This window comes from Myodes glareolus, chromosome 14 (genome assembly GCF_982192425.1).
Source record: "Myodes glareolus chromosome 14, mMyoGla1.1, whole genome shotgun sequence".
Lineage (NCBI taxonomy): Eukaryota > Metazoa > Chordata > Mammalia > Rodentia > Cricetidae > Myodes > Myodes glareolus.
This window is the reverse complement of record NC_142039.1, coordinates 61,853,527-61,875,172: the sequence shown is the minus strand read 5'-3', so window position 1 is coordinate 61,875,172 and position 21,646 is coordinate 61,853,527. Positions and strand designations below refer to the sequence as shown.

Genomic DNA, 21,646 nt, shown 5'->3' with positions numbered 1-21,646 from the left:
CCCACTGTGTGTATTCCAGGTACCAAACCCAGGTTAGCACAGCCCTGTGGTGAGTGCCCACTAAGCCACCTCAGCAGCTGAAAGACATCTTCCTGGGAAACCATCAACCCTGCCAACATGTGTCTTCACTTCCTTTGTGTCAAGAAAGGAAGCAGCCTGGCTTTTCTTTCCACACCGCTCATAACCTCACTGCTTTTGGTGATACCAACTACGGCTGATTGGATTTCTTTTCATTTACTTTACATGTATGTATGTTTTGTTTGCTTATATATCTGTGCACCACATCCATGTCTAACGCCCACAGAAGCCAGGAAAAGGTGACCTGTCCTCGGGACTGGAGTTATAAGTGGTTGTGACCTGCTATGTGGGTGCTGGTTATCAAATCCCAGTCCTCTGGAAGAGCAGCCCATGTTCTTAACCGCTGAGCCACCACCGCTCCAGCTCTGGCTGAATTTCTAGTAAATTTACGCTGTTAAAATTCACTGTGACCTCTGGCTGCTATCTTTATGAGGAAATGTGGGGATTAACCTGATCACACACGCAGCCCTGTCATACAGAGAAGAGAACCCTGGTTCAAGTGAGCGCTACATTGCCAGGTGCCTTTGTCAACTTGACACAAATCTAGACATATCCGGAACAGGGAATCCTAATTGAGAAAAGACCTCCAGAAGATTAGCCTGTAGGCAGTTTATAGGGCAATTAGTTGATTAATATTGATATGGGGGTGCCCGGAGCATGGGAGGCCGTGCCACCCCTGTATAGGTGGTCCTGGATGCTATAAGAAAGTATGTTGAGGAAACCATTTTGGTAGTCAACATTAACTTTCTATTTGATGAAGGAAACAACCGACGGCTCTGAAGCGTGATTGGTGATAGTGATGGCTGTACAGAGCTTGCACACAAAGCTCTGAGCCCTGCGGGTACCAGTGACCCTGTCCTGCTACCCTGCTGGTGGAGATGTTTCCAGCTTGTTCTCTTCAGTCAGCAGGAGGGACAAAATGAGTACCTCATACCATGTGAGGCATCCACATATCCTGCTGCTCGGGAGAGACACCTGTGATCAGGATAGGGCTGTGAAGGGCTAACTGGGGGTGTCTACACGACACCCAGAAGTCTCCTCTCCTCAGAAATAATGTAGACATAACCCAGAAGGCCCTGCGAGCCATGTGGGCTTTGTGAGCCTCCTGAGTCCTCTTCCACAATGAAGACTTAACCTGGAGGGAGCAGCTGCATAGCGCTTTGTCCTTTCTCGTTTGGGGCCAGGTTATTTTATACCTGCCCCCTCCCTCTTTTCTTCCCTCCCTCCGTCTCTCTGTCTCTCTCCCTCTCTTCTTCCCTCCTTCTCTCCCCCTCTCTTTCTCTCTCTCCCATCTCTCTTCCCTCCATTCTTCCCTCCTTCCCTCCATCCCTCTTTCCTTTCCTCCCTCCCTCTCTCTCTTTCCCCCATCTCCCTCCCTCCCTCTCTCTCTTTCCCCCATCTCTCTCCCACCCTTCTTCCCTCCTTCCCTCCCTCTCTCTACATTTTAATTCCAGGAGGACAAACCCAGCCCCCACGAGGTAGCAACTTCTTTTAATTCACCCTTAGTTCACCTGTCCTTTTGGATTTTGTTGTTGTTTTATTCCATTTATGTTTTGTGAATGAGGATCTCATATGTAAGCCAATCTAGTTTGCTGTGTAGCCAAGGGTGGTCTTGAACTCCGGATCCTCTGCTTTCAGCCTTCCAAGTGCTGGAATTACAGGCGTGAGCCACTAAGCCTGGCTGGATCCTTGAACCTTCTTTTCTGCTTAGGAGCGGTCCAAGAGATGCTACCATGGGGTTGATGAAGGAAATACAAACCCCACACACAGATATACACACACATCCCATACACACACCACACAGACACACACACACACACACACACATATATATATATATACATATATCACACAGAGACATATATACATACATAGATACACACACTCCACACACAGACTCTCTCACACACACAAAGCAAATAAAAGCAATCAGAAGTATCAGAGGTATCTGGTTTCCACTATTTGGGAATCTGAGGCAGGAGAATCACTTGAACCCCAATGTTTGAGGTCAGGCTGGACAACTTAGTAAGACCCTGTCTCCAAACAAAACAATCACTGCTGACAAAATTAAAAATCCTATATTACTTCAAAATAGAACTTTCCACACTGAGTTTAGTAACGATGATTTTAGGGCTGATAAAAGTTTAAATGTATTAGTCCAGTTCTTGCATTATCAAGGAAAACTAAGGCCCAGAGATGTTTAAGGACTTGCCCAAAGCCACCCAGTTAGTGGCACAAGCAATGCCACAACCCACTTCCCCATGTTTTCAGGTCAGTATTACTTTCAAAACACTGCATAGGCTCCTATGGAATGAATTACTTATCAGATTAACGATCCCACCTGGTGGTTAAAGAACAGGGACATAGGAACATCCATACCACTCCAGCCTGGACACTGTGAGCAAGAGAACGAAGCACAGGGGCTGTGTACAGAATACACAGAAGATAAGCCAAGGGGTGTGTGAGAGAGGCGGGGGGACAGTATACAGTGGAAAAATAGGTGCTGACAAAGGAGAGTGAGAAAGGGGCTTCCATTACTACAGGTTTGTAAGAACTGTGTTGACTGGACATGATTTGGAACATCTGAAAACCCAGCACCAGGAAACTGTGAGTTCGAGGTCAGCTGGGTTACACAGAAATTACCAGGACAACCAGGGATATATAGCAAGACTGTCTCTCAAAGGAAGGAAAAAAAAAAGAGACAGAGGAACCCAATGGCCTCTTGGAAATCCTCCAGTGTTTCTACCTGTGGAATACAAATACCTAGAGAAGAAGAACCCACAGGAGGAGGCCTATGGCTCTTGGGTGCAGGCTCAACCTTCAAGAGGGGTACTCTTAGATCCAGCAATCCCGAGGTTGGAAACCATGATGGGGGAAAAGGGGCGTTGCTCTTATGATTGTCATTGCTACAGCTAGCAAATAAGCAGAAGGTACAAATCCCACTCTGGATCATAAGAGAAACAATGCTCTCACTCATGCGGGAGCTGGGATGGGGTGGAGAACAGCATCTCAACAGCATCCCTTCAGGAGCTGGGATTGGGTGGAGAGCAGCATCCCTCCAGGACCTCAGCATCCATTCAGGGCCATGCTCTGTGTATCTTCTAGGCTATGAGCAGCTTCACTCAGAAGATCTGGGCGGGCCTGACAAGTGGACTGAGGTATACCTAACTGTGTGTGGGGCTGAGGATTCAGCAGGGGTGTCTCTTTCTCCACCTGCCAACAGCCAAACTTTGTCCAGATCTATAAAGGAGAAGTCAGGATTGACTTCCCAATCAGGAAGTCAAGTAGAAATGAAAGACCTGGATGAATGAAATGCTCAAGTTCAAGTTGGGGAAACCTCATTTTGTTCACATAGCTACAAGAGGTTTGTGATGTCTACTTCCTACCCAGGAAGGAACTTTAACCGTCTGATCCGAATCCATCTGCCTATTACTCTGTGAACTGCAGACACACACACACACACACACACACACACACACACGCGCGCGCGCGCGCGCGCGAGTAAAAAATCTTGTATTTCTCCAGGAATTCAGAAGGGAATATATCATATCATTCCTGATGGTTGGTTACTTGTCACCAGATTGAAGAAGTGTCTTACCAGAGGGGCTTGCTCTGGACCACTGGGTAATAACGCCATAAATCATTAAGCAATCAGGTTCTGTCAGTGCTGACTGAAAAACTGGTGCTAGAACTTGCGTTTTCCTGGACAGACCGGCAGGAACCGCCAAGGATGCTATTTATCTCTAGTATTCAACAGAGTCTATTCTGTCTTACACAGCCTTCAGTATTCTTTGCTTTTTCCTAATCTTGGATGCTAGAAACTTCTTTTAATTAACTTATATCTCCATATGGCATGTCCTGTCTCAACATCAGAGGGTTCTGGAAGAAACTGAAAATGAGATTCAAGCAAACCGTAGGCCCATGTCTTATCTCAACAATTTAGGTCCTTTGTGCTGGAAAATGATGCTGGGGAGTAATGTGCCCTGACAACCACTAGAGGGCGCACAGACACTTGCTTTTGAATTTACAGTTCTTCAACTGACTTGAGTTGAAAATGTTTTTATTCACAGCTGTGTCCCGATATGAATAAAATTTTGTCATAGCTCTAGTGAAATGCTATGCCCATACAACAACACAGTAAGCCTTTAATGAATGCTGGCTGATGGTGGCGGTGGGGTTTACAGTGGAATCTGATCAACCAAGGGGACCTTGAAGGTGTTACCAGCCAGTGGTGTGCAGGAGTCTAAAGGATCAGAAAGTGACTCAGAAGAGCTGATAAATGGAGCTTCAGTCCCAGAACCTTTATGGAGAGCAGTCAGAGACAACCATATACTCAGACAGAGCAAGACAGGGCTTCAGCCCACAACAGAACCAACTATGCAGTGGGCCCAGGCCAGAGACTTCAGATTCTATAACCAGCAAAAACACAGGGTTCAAAATACCCACATCTTTCTCTATGCTCATAGCTGATATATACCATATGCATACATATTGTCTATATGTATATCACGTATTATCTATATGTAGAGCAAGTATGTCCATATCTCTAAAGACGTAAAGAACATGGCTGACTAGATGCTCAATCATGGCAGAGAGAAAAGAACACTTTTCTTAACGCCTTCCTGCCGTCAGTGTTCTCTCCACCTTCTCGTGGGATTCTGGGTGCCCTGAGGCCAGGCCTGCCAAGAATCAAAATTCTCGAGGGTTATGTTTGCTTCCTTCAGAAATGACATCCATCATGAGGGGCATCGGTGGAAAGATGTATTCACACCGGTACATAATTATAAGAGGAAAAACTCATGCCATTGAGATCTTGGGGGAAAAAAAGTCAATCTCCAAGTGGTGGCCGGTGGCCTGGTTTCAATCTATACCTGCTGTCTTGATTCCTTTCCCCAGTGATTCCTATTTCCAACACAGACCTCATCCGGGACCCTGGGCTGCAGGAAAAACCACTAGTGTTTCATTAAAAATGTTTGGTTCACCAGCTGTGGTAGCACCCACATCTAATCCCAGCACTCAGGAGGCAGAGATAGGTAGATCTCTGTGAATGATAAGCCGGCCCGATCTACAGAGTGACCAGGTTACACAGAGGCCAGCTTGGTCTACAGAGTGAGTTTCAGATTAGCCAGGGCTGACTGTCTCAGAAACAGTTTCGCTTTTTGTGCCCTGGGAGTAGAACGCAGGGGCTGATGAGCGCTAGGCGGGTGCTCGATCGTCCATCTCTACCTCCAGCTAGAGTTCCCGCTTCGGCTCCTCCGACTAGAATGCTGCGTGTGCTACTTTTCTGATCACCTCCCCCGGGTTTATCTTGCTCTGTGCTGTGCTTCCCGTAGACTATAGTGGCGGCTGCCATATGCCTTCCATGCTTGCTGCCCTGTCAGGTGACGTTCACAGCTCAGAGACACTTCCTTGTGCTTTTCCCTAAGCCTGAGAGGTTTCTTTGCATAAAATCCAGCACTTAAGGTTTAAAGTCGGCCTAAGGGCAATTTTCCCAACCGTATATTAAAGAATTAGCATTGAGCAGATAGACGCTCGTCCACGATTACCACTGGTCAGACCTATGCAGGTTTCCACCCAGTCATACACTTCCATTTCCCTGTGACAAATGTCCAAGGTCACCATGTCTGGGCCACATGACGGTTGCGTGCTTAGTTTCTTAAGACTTCTCTAGAGTCCAGCCATTTCCTGAGCACGCCTTACCATTTTCCATGGCTGTCAGCAAAGCCTGCCTGAGCCCTAGCATTTCCTGTCCCTACCGGGTCTCAGCCCCAGGCTGATCTTGAACTCCTGATCTTTCTGCGTGGTAGGCACTGCACCTGTTTTCCTCTGTGCTGGGGATCAAACTCAGAGGTACCTGCCAGGGCAGCAGTTCCCCCCGACGGCTACACACCAGGATGAAAATCAAAATGGACTGATTTATGCTGATATTTCACGTCGCGGAGCTAAAACTACGCTATTTATCTAGCCTTTCAAAACATCAGTGTCAAGAAATCAGACAGCAGCCAAATGTCTCAAACAGGTCAGTTTCAAGTGACAATGAAATTTCCTCTGCTTAACTCCTTATCCAAACCTGAGGATCCAGAAGGACGTGATGCTAACCAATCAGCAGCTTTCTTGTTAGTCTAGCCCCACCCTCCATCATCACCTTATAAGGAAAATGACGTTCCCTCGGCTAATCCAATTTAGGTTTTGTTCCTGTTCTTTTCCAGCCCTTTGTTCTGGTTTTACAGACTAAAGCTCTTGCTCAACTCCTGAGTGGAAAATAAAGTCAATTAAGATCATTAAGCCGAACTGTTGTCATTCCGTCCTCTGACAATGTAATGTCGCATTTACCAGAAATGGCAGGAAAATCGCATTTACTCCAGCTTCCCAGAGGAATCCAGTCTTTTCTTTGAAATGAGGAAACTGATCACTGATGTGCTCTCAAAAACTTCCCAGATCAGAACAAACAAACAAACAAACAACTCTGTTCTACAACCAATGACAATCCTGCTGAGCATTTTTTTTTTTCCTTTTGGATGGGGATGTGTGTTTCCAGGCTATATTAAAGAAAATAAGGAGGCCATTAGTCTGAATTTGTCTCTGCATTTAGAAATTCTACACAAGCAAAACAAGACTTAACTCTGAGGCAGTTCCTGTAACTGGCTTTGAAGACACAAGCCTTGGCTGGGTACATGACCATGGTCCCAGCTACTAGGAGGCCTGAGATCCAAAGAACTCTCTCTTAAGGGCAGGAGTTTGAGACCAGACACCCCAACATGGGGAGACTCTTGTCTTCAAAGTGAAACAAAACAAAGAATCCAAAACTGACCAACAACCAGAACCAAAAGCCCAAATCTCAGCCTGTGACGGTCAAACAGCAGACAGGTGACCCAATGAGGACCCCATGAACCATATTCAGAGAAGGCGGGTTCACAGCTCTCACAAGTTTGGAATAATTCTGAACCCTTCATCCATGCTCAGTCACTTTGTGAACTTCTTACAACTCTAAAAAATATTTACTTATTCATTTTATATGTATGGGTGTTTTGCCTGCACAGCTGTCTGTTCTCTGTGTGTGGTGTGTGTGTGTGTGTGTGTGTGTGTGTGTGTGTGTGTGTGTGTGAGTGCACATGCACACAGTGCCCATGGGAGCCAGAAGAGGGCGCTGAGTCCCATGGAACTGGAGTTCCAGATGTTTGTGACCCTGTGAGTGTGGGAAACCAAAGCCAGGTCCTCTGCAAGAGTAGCCAGGACTCTTAGTCACTGGGCCACCTCTTAGCCCCCCTCTTCCGGTTTGAATGTTACCGAGGTCATGATCACTTTTGCTCAGATAAACTCCATTAAACTTACTTTATCTCATTTTCCTTTTCTTAGGGGCCACTATTCCACAAGCATGGCCTTTAGTTCCAGCTTTATAATGTGCATTCTCTCTGCACAGCTGAGGAGACAGAGAAGCTCTTGAGAGAGGGTCATTCGGTCCTTCATAGAAAGGCCAGCCCTGTCTTTACCTGTTGAGAGGCGAGGCAGTGCTTCAAGAGAATGTGAAGATATTTGAGGACCGCTGATGGAGGTAAAATAGACTCCACAGAGAAGCAAAGGCTCCATCCACTCGGAAGACATTAAAACACTTACTCAGATCTTGCCGTAAGCCCCTGCATCAGCATATACCTCCAGAATTCTTCAGCCTTTCATTTACAAGCTTATACCCCAAACAAGATGTTTCCATCTTTAAAATGGGCCACGCTGACGTGTACAGCAGGCAGAAATTTGTTCAAATGTTAATGGAGGTGATTGCTGTTTATTTCGTGTTTATCCCCATGCACAGACGTGAAGCTTCACCCATTCAGCCAGCATTTAGTATGTTCTTCCCAGATAGACCTGATGTGTCCTTCAAGGATGTAACTTGTCTCCCTTCGCTCGGTCTCACTCCTGCAGGAGTTGTTCCACTGTTCTTACCCCTCCCCCATGGCCCTGCTACCGTCATTCAATTATTACCAGCAGAACAAATAAGATTGGTCCAGGCAAGGTGCCACTCCCCCTGTAATCTATACGCTCAGCCGCTGAGGCAGGAGGATTGCATTGTTGACTATAGGTATAGTATTGCACAGCAGACTTGGGGAGTTTTTCAGTTTTGATAACTTACACTGATGTTCCTCTCCCTGGGCCCTGCCAAGCACATTCTACTTGATTCTGCAAGGTTGGCCATTTTAGCTACTTCATATAAATGGAATCACATACTGTGACTTGTTTATTCTATATAATGGAACAAGCTAAAGGCTTATCCATATCACTTTATATTGGAAAATTTCCCATATCTTTCTCTGTGCTTTTTAAAGGTTGCATGGCATTTTAGTGTGTGTGTGCATGTGTGTGTGTGTGCATGTACATATTCCATATCTCATAATAAAACCCCTATGGGCTGGCATATGTCCTTCTGTTCTGCTTTCTCTAGAGAACATGAGCTCTGAGCTTGAACACTCAGCAAGAGCTTTCCAGTTCTCACTGGTCTCCCGTACTCACCTTCACCTTCCCTTCCTTTTCTTTTTCCCCTCTCCAGCTTCCCAAGCTGTTTTAAAAGCACTTCATTTTTTTAAAAAGATTTATTTACTTATTATGTATACAATATTCCTTCCATGTATGCCTACAGGCCAGAAGAGGGCACTAGATCTCATAAATGGTTGTAAGCCACCATGGGGTTGCTGGGAATTGAACTCAGGACCTCTGGAAGAACAGTCAGTGCTCCTAACCTCTAAGCCATCTCTAAAAGCACTTCATATGGCCGGGTGGTGGTGGTGCACACCTTTAATCCCAGCACTTGGGAAGCAGAGGTAGACGGATCTCTGAGTTTGAGGCCAGCCTGGTCTACTGAGCAAGTGCCAGGAGAGGCTCCAAAGCTACAGAGAAACCCTGTCTTCATGCGGGCGGAGGGGGGCACTTTTTATGGATTAGAATTACCTTGTGACTTCCCCCAAACACTATGAGATACAGATTTTATTTTCCCAGTTACACATGGAGGAACTGAAGCTGGGTTTGTGGTGCATGCCTGTAATCCCAGAACCTAAGAGGCTGAAGCAGGAGGATAGCTGTGAGTTTTAAGCAGTATGGGCTACATAGTGAGAGTCTATCTTAAACAATCAAACCAAACCAAACAAACAAAAAGAAAAACGGGAAAGGGGAGTGGGGAAGGGCAAGGGAGAGGAGGAAGGGGAAGAAGGTGGAGGAGGGAGATGAGGAATAATTGAGGACCCAAAGTCTCTCAAAGTGACAGTTAGTAGAGTAGTTGGCACTTAAAGCCAGAGGCTGATCTCCTTGTGGTAGGTAGCATGACAAAGTCCAGTTCCATCTCAATGGCCTTACTCCTTGGTCAGTTCTCTGGAAAGTTCCATGAGCTTTGTTCAAAAGTTCCTTCTGCCCATCTTCAGTGTCATGGAGGTCGGCTCTCCAGCAGCTCCTGAACACACGGCCCAGGAGCCTCTACAAAGCCCCTTAGAGAAACAGCTACAAGGTAAGACTTCTCCTGACAGCCTCGCAGACAGACAAGGGCTTGTTCTCTTCCCACCCAGCAAGGTGAAGACACACGAAACCCTTCCGTCCCCGTTGGTTTCAAAGTCAGCGCCACCCGCTATGGTGTCCGGGGTTGAATTTCTGTGCCAGACTTTCCAGAGAAGTTGGGTGGGTGGCTTAACCCTGAGGTGCTGGGCAGGGCTCAGTCGTCTTCTTCCGTGTTTATTTTAATTAGATTTCAGCAGCTGCTGCGGTGGGTGCGGGCGGCCAGGGCAGTGCGGCTGTTCTCTAGCTGCTTTGGCATGCTGCTCCAGGAATTTGGCACCTCAGCCCTTTGCACAAGAACAGAGGTTGTCAGAGAGGGACAGAGGGTGCTTGCAGTCTGGTTTGGGAGTTACAGGAACCAATGGGAAAACTTAGTTTGTGACCATGCCGGACCAGCCAATGAAATAGTTCGGTTTTGGTAACTGGTTGTCCAGCCTGGATTCTGGGTAGCAACAATCCGGTACACCAGTACATCTGGTGACGCTGTGGTGTCTCTGTGGCAGTTTATTTTGGGCGTCACGGCTGTTACCCAAAGTCAGGAGTAATGCGCTTCATTCGCAGACATGGAAACCCCCAACCACAGGCATGTTTTCTTCCAGGGCAGAGGGCAAATGCAATTACATCTGTGACCAATTTGCACAGCTGGGAGCTCAGTCTCCTGACAGAAACATTTATTTGAGATTCAGGGGAGCTGGGTCACCAGACAGGAAGCAAGGTCCAGCAGGCATTATGTTGGCCAATCTCTGAATGCTCGCTAGCCTGCAGGACAAAACAACAGAAGCTGTCACCGTCAACGCTGGCATTTAATGGCTGAGAAAGAGCGTTCTTCCTACACACCCGAGGAGAGGTTTGAAGGCACAGACAAGAGTAAGAATTTTGAAACCAAGAAGTGGTTGCCACTGAGCCTGGCGCAAACCCAGCGCCCACAATTTGCACGGAGAGACAGCGGAAGGCCGACTGCCCCTTTGATCCATGGCATGGTAGCCACGTCTTCCCGCCCAGGTCTTTTCTGTATCAGGCCCAGGCAGAAGTTCCATATCTCTTTTGGCTCACCAGCTTTTGAAGAAGCTGACAACATTTCCAGAACCTGAGAAAAAAAAGAAATACCTTCTCTTCCAAATTCAAAAGAGAAAAATTTAGGCTGAAATTGAAAGATCATTTGTCTTCTTAAAAAGTATCAGTTTGTCCAATTCATTTTTAAATAGACATATATTAAATTTGCAAGAAGCTTGTTGGGTGAGATTTTTCTCACTTCTTGAGAATCCCCCAGTGGGCCTGATAACCACCAAAAAGTTGTTTACTGCAAGCTACATGTTTGGCACGGTGCATCATTTTAGAGCGGAATGAAAATCCCACCACCGTCTTAGAGTAAAAGTTCAGTATTAATAAGAATATTTTCTTAGTTGTTGCTATTGCTGATGGTTCGTTTTTGAGACAGGGTTTTACTGTGTAGCCCAGGTTGGCCTCAGCTTGGGACTCTCCTGACTCTAGTTCCTGGTTCTATCCGCTTCATACCTGGCTTAATCCCCTTAACAGTGGACACACCGTAGCCACAGAGACGGTACCACATCCCCACATACACCTGACAATCTTTAGTCACCACATCAGTCACACAGGCTCTAGGGAGGTCTTTTTTGGCTTTAAAACTTTTACCACCTGCAGAGGCAAGAGGACCCCCAACAAGTTCAAAGGCAGTCTGATCTACATAGCAAGTTCCAGGCCAGTCAAACAACAACAGCAACAACAAAACCAAAACTCCATCCCCTTATATGGTGTCATAGCAGAATACTATGGTATTATGGTAATGAGGATGGTAATTGTATCCATCCTTAAAAAAACAGATTTATTTTGTTTCTCATTATGTATGCTGGTGTGTTGCTGTGTGGGGATGTGAACCAGAGAGTACAGGTGGTGTGGGAAGTCCTTCTGTCTATGTGTTGCTTTTATTGGTTAATGAATAAGGTTGTTTTGCTCAGTGGCTTAGCAGAATTAGAGCTAGGCAGGAAAATTAAACTGAAAGAAGGTGAAGCCATGGAGCTACCACCAGAGACAGATGCAAGCCACGAGCCAGAACCTTGCTCGTAGGCTATAAGCCTTGCAGTAAAATATAAAATAATGAAATTGGATTAATTTAAGATATAAGAGTAAGCCAGAGATACGCTTTAGCTATTGGCTAAACAGTATTGCAAATGATAAAGTTTCTCTGTGATTATCTTGTGGTCTGGGCAGCCAGGAACGAATAAGCAGCCATCCCCAGCATGCAGGCATCCATGAAGACTAGAAGAGAACATTGAATCTCCTGGAACTGGAGTTACAGGTGGGTGTGAGGCACCCCAAGTGGACAGTAAGAACCAAACTCTGGTCCTCTGCAAGAGTGGTGATTGCTATTAACTGTTGAGCCGTCTCTTCTACACCATTTCAACTGGGTACAGTCTTAACAAGGCTGATTTATCCTTTGGATTGGCCAAGCTCTCATGCCAATTCTCCCAGTCTTCCAGATGATGCTCCCGATGTCCCAGCTAGGAACAAGGCGTCAGCATGCAGGTGTATTTACCAACAGGCAAGCTTTCTGTCGGGGCAAGGAAAGACCCTGCTCTTGTGCAAACCAAACAGACTAAATTAGATATATTAAGTGGGAGGCCCTGTACATGGAGCTTGGTGCATGGGGTCCTCAAAACTCCTCTGCCTCTTCACCACTCACAACCTAGACTGAGCCCCATGGAGGTGCTGATGCTTCACATAGCAAGATGGCAGCTTCCCGTGGTTCAGCCTGAAGCTTGTTGGTTCAGAGAGGTCCAGTCATGGAGGGCTCGGGGAATGGCAAGAGGGAGGGCAGATGGGAGGGGGTAAATTTCTGAATCTCCTAACAGGATTGTTCTTTGGAAATTTCAGTTTCACTTTAAGACATGAACTCCGACTCAATGAGAAGTCTAGTCTTAAGTGACTGCCCTCCCCGTCAATTCCTGTCCCCATCTCTCCTAAGAGATCGTTTTGGGATTTCTCAACTAACTGGGGTTCCTTTGCTGTTAGTCCTAGTCAGCCCCTGAAGTGTCTGCGTGCCATTTCTAGAACTAAAAGACATCAGAAAATCTCCACAGAAGTACTGACTAGATCACGTCTAGAATCTGGCTTTATAATTAGTGTGTACCAGAGGGCAATAGCTCTGGGTTTTGTTTCTTTGCTTCTTTGTTTTGAACACAGTTTTGGTTTGGTGCTAGATCTCAAACTGTGTTCCACAAGCAAGCTCTCTGCCATGGAGCTGTATCTCTAGGTCTGGAGGGTCTATATGGAGTTTTATTTCACTTACCACTAAAAATGCATGTATTTCAAATGTGTTTCCCTGGTACATGCATGTAGTCCCAGCTACTCACAGAGCTAAGGCAAGAGGATCATGTGAACCCAGGAGTTTGTAAACAGCATGGAAAACATAGAGAGACTTTGTCAAAAATGAAAAAATAAAATTCAGTGTCATTTCATTTCAATGGCCTTAAGGAACTCTCATAGAATGGGCAGCCAGCATTACAGTCGGTTTTAAAACATCTCAATAACCCCAGAAAGAAACTTTCCTCCCTCCACTGTTCCACAACCTCCTTCTCTGTATTTGTTCCAGTTCTAGGCAGCAAAGAAACTACTTTTGTCCCTGCAAATCTGCCAGTCCAGAATGTGACATGCAAATGGAAACACACAGTATGTGGTCTGGAGCAACACTCTCCCTCTACTGAGCAGGTTTCCCCAGTTCATCCATATGGTCATACATAGCTACAGCGATACTTTATTTCATTTTCTTTTCCAAAATATTCCACTTAGGGAAAAAAGCTGATGGTGTGCTTTGGCCCATGCCTACCTTCCCTTTAGCTATTATGAGCACCATGGCTATGAACGTCGGTGCACAGGTTACATATGGCCATGCTTGGTTTCACCTGTCTTGTGTGTGTGAAAGTGATCCTGCTGGGTCATGCTAGCTTTGTGTTTAAATGTCTGAGGGAAGAACGGATAGCTTGCCAGGACAGCCATATGTCATGGGATATTTGTACACTGTGTGAACATGTATTGCTGTGATTGGGGTAATAAAAAGCTGAATAGCCAATAGCTAGGCAGAAGAGTATAGGCGGGACTTCTGGACAGAGCAGACTCTGGGAAGAAGAAAGGCAGGATGCTAGCCAGGTGCTGAGGAAGCAAGGATGGGCAGTACAGAGGAAAGGTAACCGAGCCACGTGATAGAAGGTAGATTAACAGAAACAGGTTAATTAAGTTATACGAGCTAGTTAAAACAAACCTAAGCTAAGGCCAAGCTTTGGTAACGAATAATAAATCTCTGTGTCATTATTTGTGGGCTGGAAGTCCAAAGATAGTCTGACAAGAAAACTTGCCACAGCCATATCCAATAGAGTTCAATAAGCAGTGTACAGAAGTCCCAAGGTGTCCATTCCCTTCTTGACATGTATGAGTTTCTGCTTTAAAAAGTCCAGCAGCCTCCCTAATGGGTGTGGAACGGTATCTAATTGAGGTTCTGATGTCTGTTCTTTGATGACTGATGGTTTTGACATTTTTCTAAGAGCATTTTCAGCCACTCATGTCTCTTCCTTCGAAAAACATCTGCTTGTATCTCTGCTCGTTTGTGCTAGTTGTGTGTTGCCTGCTGGATTGTAACAGTTCTTTGTGTAGCCAGGGTTCAAGCCCTCACCAAACACTGTCTCTGCCAAAACTTTGTTTTCCTCTTCTTGATGGTGCTTGTCTTCACACAGCACCTCATGCGGCACCCTACTGTCCCAGCTGCGGCCACTTAGGAGGCAAGTGTTGACACTTACCCAACAATGCCAGTTTTTAAAAATAAATATATTTTCTATTCTGGATCTGTTGAAGTTTGATATGAATTTAGGATTATTTTTCTCAATTCCTGCCAAGATGTCTGAAGGGAACGTGACAAGAATTACCTTTGATTCCACCTGTCAAATTGTGGAGTATTTCCATTTTAGCAATGTCATCTTTCTCTCTCTCTCTCTCTCTCTCTCTCTCTCTCTCTCTCTCTCTCTCTCTTAAAAAAAACTTTAACTAGGTATATGTAAGTGGAGGTTGCTTGTTTGTTTCCAGCTTCCCAGACCCAAAATAATCACACAGAAACTATATTAATTGCAACACTGGTTGGCCTATTAGCTAAGGCTTCTTATTAACTAACTCTTTCATCTTAAATTAACCCATCCCTATTATTTTGTATTTTACCACATCACTTGTGGTTTACCACTATGTTTTTGGCAGGCAGGCATCTTTCTCTTTCAGTGGCTACATGGTGTCTCTTCGACTCTGCCTTCTCTTCTCCTCTATCTGTACTTGAATTCCTACCTTGCTCTATTCTGTACTGCCATAGGCCCAAAGCAGCTTCTTTATTAACCAATGGTAATTAAACATATTCACAGTATACAGAGGATAATCCACATTATCTTTCCTCTTCTGTCTAAATAAAAAGGAAGGTTTTAAGTTTAACATAGCAAGATTACATACAACAAAACAGTAATCAAGCAAGAGTTAGAGTTACAATATTTAGTCCATTTACATTTGGTAAATTAAGGAAAATACTCTATCATCTATCCTATTTTTGTGATTCTTAAGTTTTATACCTAATTTATCTTTTATAATTATAACTATCTTTTTTAACTCTATTAAAGACTCCAGAAGGATTTAAGAATTCCACATCAGGCATCGTGGTGCACACCTTTAATCTTAGCACACAGGAGGTAAAAGTAGGCAGATCTCTTTGAGGTCTTGGACAGCTTAGTCTATGTAGTGAGTTTCAAGACCGTCAGTTGGGACTACAGAATGAGACCCTATTGCAAAAGACATTTTTATTATCACATAATAAATGTACAAATTAATGTTTCATTTTGATATTCCCATATATGTATGTGATATACTTTAACCACATTTAACTCCTTACTCCTTTCCTTTGTTACCCCTCCTTCCATTCCACTCTTTTCCTAATAGCCTCTCTAATTTCTTGTGTCTAAAAACAAGATTCCACATATGAGCGAGAATATGAAATTTTTTTGAGTCTGACTTATTTCACTTACCATAACAATTACATAACAAAACGTCATCCATTTTCCTGTAAACAATGTGATTTTGTTTTTTTATGGCTGAACAAAACTTCAGTGTGTGTGTGTGTGTGTGTGTGTTGTGTGTGTTGTGTGTATTTGTGAGGGTTTGTGTGTTGTATATGTCTTTGTGTGTATTGTATGTGTCTGTGCATCTTTGTGTGTATGTGTTGTGTATGTCTGTCTCTGTGTGTGACTATGTATCTTTGTCTGTATGTGTTTGTGAATGAATGTGTCTGTATGTGAGTTGTGTGTGTGTCTCTGTGTGTGTTTTATCTGTGTGTATTGTGTTTGTGTCTGTGTATCTTTGTCTGTGTGTGTGTGTGTTGTGTGTGTGTCTGTGTATGTGTGTGTGATCTTATTCATCCATTCATCTGTTGATGGACAGCTAAGATGATTCTTTAACTTGGCTATTGTGAATACTGTCATGATGAACATGGATATTCAGGTTGCTCTTCAATATTCAGTATTAATTTTTGAATGCAGAATAGCTACCTATTCTTTATTTATCAGATCCTTATTTCTTTCAACATTCTTTGTATACTTTTCAGAATATAGGCTTTATACCTTCTTTGTTACATTTATTCCTAAATATTTTTTTCTCTTAAGTGCTACTATATAAATAATCTTTTCTTTTTATTTATGTATTAAATTTTTATCAAGTTCATTGGTGTGTGTGTGTGTGTGTTGGTGCACATGCTATGGCTTGGGAGGGGGGCATCAGGGCACTTACAGGAGGCGAGTCCTTCCTTCTACCACGTGGTGGTAGGAATTAACCTCAGCTCCCCAAGCGTCTTCTGCTGAGCCGTCTCAGCAAGCTCTGATTTTATTTCAGTTTATTTATTGCTACTGCACAGAAACACATTGATCGTTTTGTGTATTGATCTTTTATCCGGCGGCCATGCTAAATACCTGTTAGCTTTAATGGTTTTTCGTGGATTTGTCAGAACTTATTTTGTAGTCCAAGATTACGTCATCTAGAAATGCATTTTAGCTCCTCCCTCTCTCCCTGGACTGTCCTGACGTCACACTTGCCCCTTACCTAAGTGAGGACAACTCAAATGACAGCTGCACCCAAAGCTGGGTGTTTATCCAGCCCTCCTTGAACCAGGAGGCCAATGCTTCCCATTCATGCTGCCACCCAGGTCAAGAGAGGAGACTTCCCAGGGCGTATTTCAACACAGCAATGCAACTCTTAGGCACGGTGACTAATGAAGAATAAATTAAAGCAAGTTCTGAGGCAGATCATTCAGACACCAGGAAAGGCACTTCCTGCGGTATAACTAAGGGGTAGAGCATTTATCTAACATGTCCAAGACATTGGATTCCATCCCCCCGCCACCACAAACAAAACAAAGCAACAACAAAAAAACGCAAACCAACCAACCAACCAAAAACCCAGTAAGAAAAGCAAAAGGACAGTTTTGGAAGTGAGATCTTTTCTGCCCAGACTAATGCCTTCAAGATGTCTGCCAGATAGGGATACAGGGTGTGGTGTGGTATAGTGGTGGTGGTGGTGTGTGTGTGTCATAACAACTGGAGATATGCAGGCTGAACTGCAGTCAGGACTGTATAACATCCCCAGAACCTTAATAGTGCCCACACTTGCCATGGCAGGGCATAATAAATAAAGCAGCTACTGTGCTTTTTTCTTTCTTCCTTCTTCCTTCTTCCTTCCTTCCTTCCTTCCTTCCTTCCTTCCTTCCTTCCTTCCTTCCTTCCTCCCTCTTCCTTCCTTCCTCCTTTTCTTTCTTTCTTTCTTTCTTCCCCTTCCTCCCTCCCTCCCTCCCTCCCTCCCTCCCTCCCTCCCTCCCTCTCTCTCTCTCTCTCTCTCTCTCTTTCTTTCTTTCTTTCCTGTCTACCAATTCAGGAAGCTGTTTTCATGCAGGGAAGTTCTATAAACCATTCTGATCATGAGAAGAGTCCCAGGTCAGGCGGTTTCCCGTTACTTTGAAGCAATCTGTGCCTCCAGCATGTCTTCATGTCCAGGGTAGGAAGACCTCCACGGAGATCCCCGTTTACCCTTGTTTGTGGTGACTGTTTGCTGAGTGGTAGAAACAAGACACCCCGGACTTCAGAAGCAAGATGAAATAAACCTCTTGGTTCATGGGCAAATTGTGCAGAGTGGACTTTGTGGGGGAGCCTGCAAAGGTGGAAGTGCCATTCAAGGGTTGCCAGAGTCCAAGAATAAACTCGCCTTGATGAGGCTTCTGGAACGCCTCCAGTTCCTAGCAAGATCTATGCCCAGCCTTTCTGAAGTGCACCATTGAGAAAACGCCTGGAGAATAGGTTGACTGACACAGGGTGCAACATGGAGAGAATGGCTTTAATGAGCCAAAAAATGTGGTTTCAAATGGCCCTGTCTCCCAGTGTCTGCTGGCCTTTGCCAGCAGAGGCAAAGTCTTGTTCACTGGCGCAAACTCCGAGAGACATGGTGCAAGCCTGTACAAACCTCAAGGCTGCTTTCCTGTTCAAGTCTACAGCATTCGCTTTCCATGCTTTCCACGAGGGAGCTGTTCGGCCTTGAATACTGGCTAACCTGCAGGAGGAGCCCACGGGTCTCCAGCAGGGAGAGGCTTTGGTTGGGCCTTGCCCTTAGTTCCTGGTAAGGGGTGGTTGGGGCTGTTTTCATAGGTGGATTATCCAGTTCAAAGATTTTCCGACTTTGGGCGTGTCCTCCTGTTTAAAGGTATCCCGAGTGTGGTCGTGTTAATGCTAGGCAAAGAATAGAAAATGAGTACACAAAAAATTAAAACCACCTTGCCACATGCTAGTCCTTTCTGACCACTATTGGCTCAGGGTAAGAGAATAGGACTTGGTTAAAGTTAGAGCCTGGAATTGGCTGGAGGGCTCCCCTTCTGTTTCTTTGTTCTCTGGCTGTAGTCTGTCTTGGGAAGAGAGTCTCCAGTGACTTCACTGGGGAAAGCCATAAAGAAGGCGATACTCTCCCTGCACCTTTATTTGTTGAATATTAGTAATATTCTTTATATTTTCAAAGTTTCATACATTTGTGCAATGTACATTCTCCCACCACTGCGTGCTCCAGCTCCCTGTAGTGCCCCATTCCACCTCCCTCCCAACTGTATGGCCTCTTTATCTTTATATTTATATAAACGTATATATTAAATAATTAAGTAAAACAATATTTAACATATTAAATATCTATTATGGAAATAGATTAGATATTAAATAAATATCATGCATTTAATATATAATACATCTGTATAATTAAAATAATTATATTTAAACTTATATTTTGTTCTTGAGAACTCCAACTCCAATTAGTGCCACCAGCATAAACATAGATGCGTGGCCATTGCTAGGTCATGGCGACCTACAATTGGCCATTTCATCAAAAGAAAGTGACTCTTCCTTATCCAGCAGTTGTCAGTAGCCAGTGGCTCTTCCCATAAGGGCGGGGCCTCAGGTCCCTCCCACACGCATGCTGAAATGTTTGACTGACTTGATCTTGTACATGCATCTGTATTTTTTGAGACAGGAGCTTTCAATGAACCCAAAGCTTGTTGATTCTGCTAGGCTGGCTTGCCAGTGAGTTTTGGAAGCCCCCTTCCCCAATCCTCCCTCCCTGCCCTCCTCCTTAGTGCTAGCCCTACAGGAGGCTCAGCAGGTATTTTACTAACTAAACCATATTCCAACCCTGCTAAATTAAATTAAACGTATTAAATTATTTTATGTAGACAAAGTTCCACTATGAGGAGCAGGCTAGCCTTGAACTTTCAGCAAACCACGTTGCCTGGACCTCCTGTGATCTGGGAGCACAAGTTTGGACCACCATGCCTGGATTGTGTGGTTATTTGGAAACGGTAACAGTGTCCAGAGGAAAGAAGCAAAAATTGAGAGCTGGGAGGACACAGGGAGCCTAGACCCCTGCCCCAAATCATAAAAATGGTGAATGAACTGAACTCATTACTCTGCAGGGAAATTGAGTCATCAGAGGGTGGGGTCACCAGTGTCAGAGCGGTCCTGTGGCTTTAAAAAGGTTCTTCTGATAAACGCTCTCTAAAAACACCCATTTCTTTTGCAAGACGACGCTGGTGACTTTGTAGGGCTGTCTGTTCATTAATTTCTCTCACCTTCTGTGTTAGTGACCGCTTGTGCTTTAATTATAAAATGGATGCATTGAAATGACCGCAATTCTACTTTGAGCTGGGAAAGAAGATTTTTAAATTACTCGCACTGAGTTTCCAAAGATAGTTCTCTCCTCCCCATGACCCCTCCCTTCTGAGCCGACCCCTCAATCCCGAATCGGAGGCGTTAATAACAGCAAACGGGGCAAACAGGAGCTACATCCGTCTCCGCTTTACAGGTCTGTTCTTGATTTCCCCATCATCAAATGTGCAATGTTCAGAGCTATTGGTTTAAATATCTGGCATTAAAAAAATAGATATTAGCAGCTTGAGCGGTGGCTTAGTGGCTAAGAGCGCCTAACGCTCTGGCGGAGGACCCGGGTTCGAGTCCCGTTTGGTGCTGCGATAGCTGATAAGCAATCGATACTAGATTGCTATCAATAATTGGAAAATAAAATTATTTGCTTTCTTTCGGACCAGGCGGCCTCAGCGGTGAGCAACACAGCCATGGTCAAGGTTAAGGCTCGGGACCTGCATGGCATGAAGGAGGAGGAGCTGCTAAAACAACTGGACGATTTGAAGGTGGAGCTATCCCAGCTTCGTGTTGCCAAGCGAAGCCTGGAGTTTTGTGGCCGCGTCCTAGCTCTCTAAGATACGAGTTGTCCGTGAATCCAGCGCCTCTGTCCTCACCGTCATTAACCAGACTCAAAAGGAAAACCTCAGGAAATTCTACAAGGGCAAGAAGTACAAGCCTCTGGACTTGCGACCCAAGAAAATGAGAAAACGAGAGCCATGCGCCACCAGCTCACCAAGCACGAGGAGAAGCTGAAGAAAAAGAAACAGCAACGGAAGGAGAGGCTGTACCCGCAACGCAAGTATGCGGGCAAGGCCTAATGGAAGGGCAATAAAGTGCAAGACTGAAAAAAAAATAGATATTGGTATTATTTCTATCTTCATTGAGCGATGGAGTTCATTAGTGAAGCCGTTTGAGTCAGGAGTTATTTAATTGTCTTTATTTTTTCACGCACATGTTTGCATGAAGCAAGGGGAACACTAGAGATAGTTGGCTTACAGTGTGGGTCCTAGGGATCCAACTCAGGGTCTCAGGCTTTACTGAGTCATCTCAGTGACATTTTTATTTCTAACTATTATCTTTAAAGATTTATTCACTTTATTTATGTGAGTGCTATACCTGAATGTATGTGTATGCATCATGTGAACGCTTGGTACCGAAGGAGGCCGAAAGATGGCGTTGGAGCTCTTGGAGCTGAAGTTATAGATAGTTGTGAGCTGCCATGTGGGTGTTAGAAGCGGAACCTGGATCCTTTGCAGGAGCAGCCAGAGCTTTTAACTGCTGAGCCATCTCTCCAGGCACGTATTTGTAAATTTTTGTTTTTGAGATAAGGCCTCATATATCCCAGGGTGGCTTACACGTCCCTGTGCAGAGAAGGACATCCTTGAACTCTGACCCCCTGGCTCTGCCTCCGAGTGCTGGGATTTTAAATGTGTCACCAAGTCTGATTTTGTTCCATGTTCCAGACACAATCCAGGGCTTTGTGCATGCCAGGCAGGCACGCATCCAGCTGAGCTAACTGGCGTTTTTACTGCTGTATTTCACAGAAGCAGCCACAAAACTCCAGGCCATCTAAATTCGAATCGCTGTCTCTTAGAGCCTTCCCCACCCCAAAACTTTCAGAATTGCAGGAAAAACAAAGAAACAAGCAAACAAGACAAAGCTAGACGACTTCAAAGCCAAACCAAAAAAAAATATGAACAAATGAACCAATGAGAATGACCACAGTAATAGCCCTCAAATGTCTTTGGTCCCATTTAAACTTTGCATATATCAAACCTGTGGGC

General features: G+C 44.8%; 1 pseudogene across 1 annotated transcript; it reads left to right on the top strand.

Annotated features, from left to right (window-relative positions):
* The first annotated feature begins 9,404 nt into the window (after positions 1-9,404).
* Positions 9,405-20,701, top strand: LOC148119886 (large ribosomal subunit protein uL29 pseudogene; annotated as a pseudogene). The gene is made up of 2 exons (XR_015734942.1): positions 9,405-9,565; positions 20,267-20,701. The product of XR_015734942.1 is annotated as a large ribosomal subunit protein uL29 pseudogene (transcript).
* Positions 20,702-21,646: the final 945 nt, after the last annotated feature.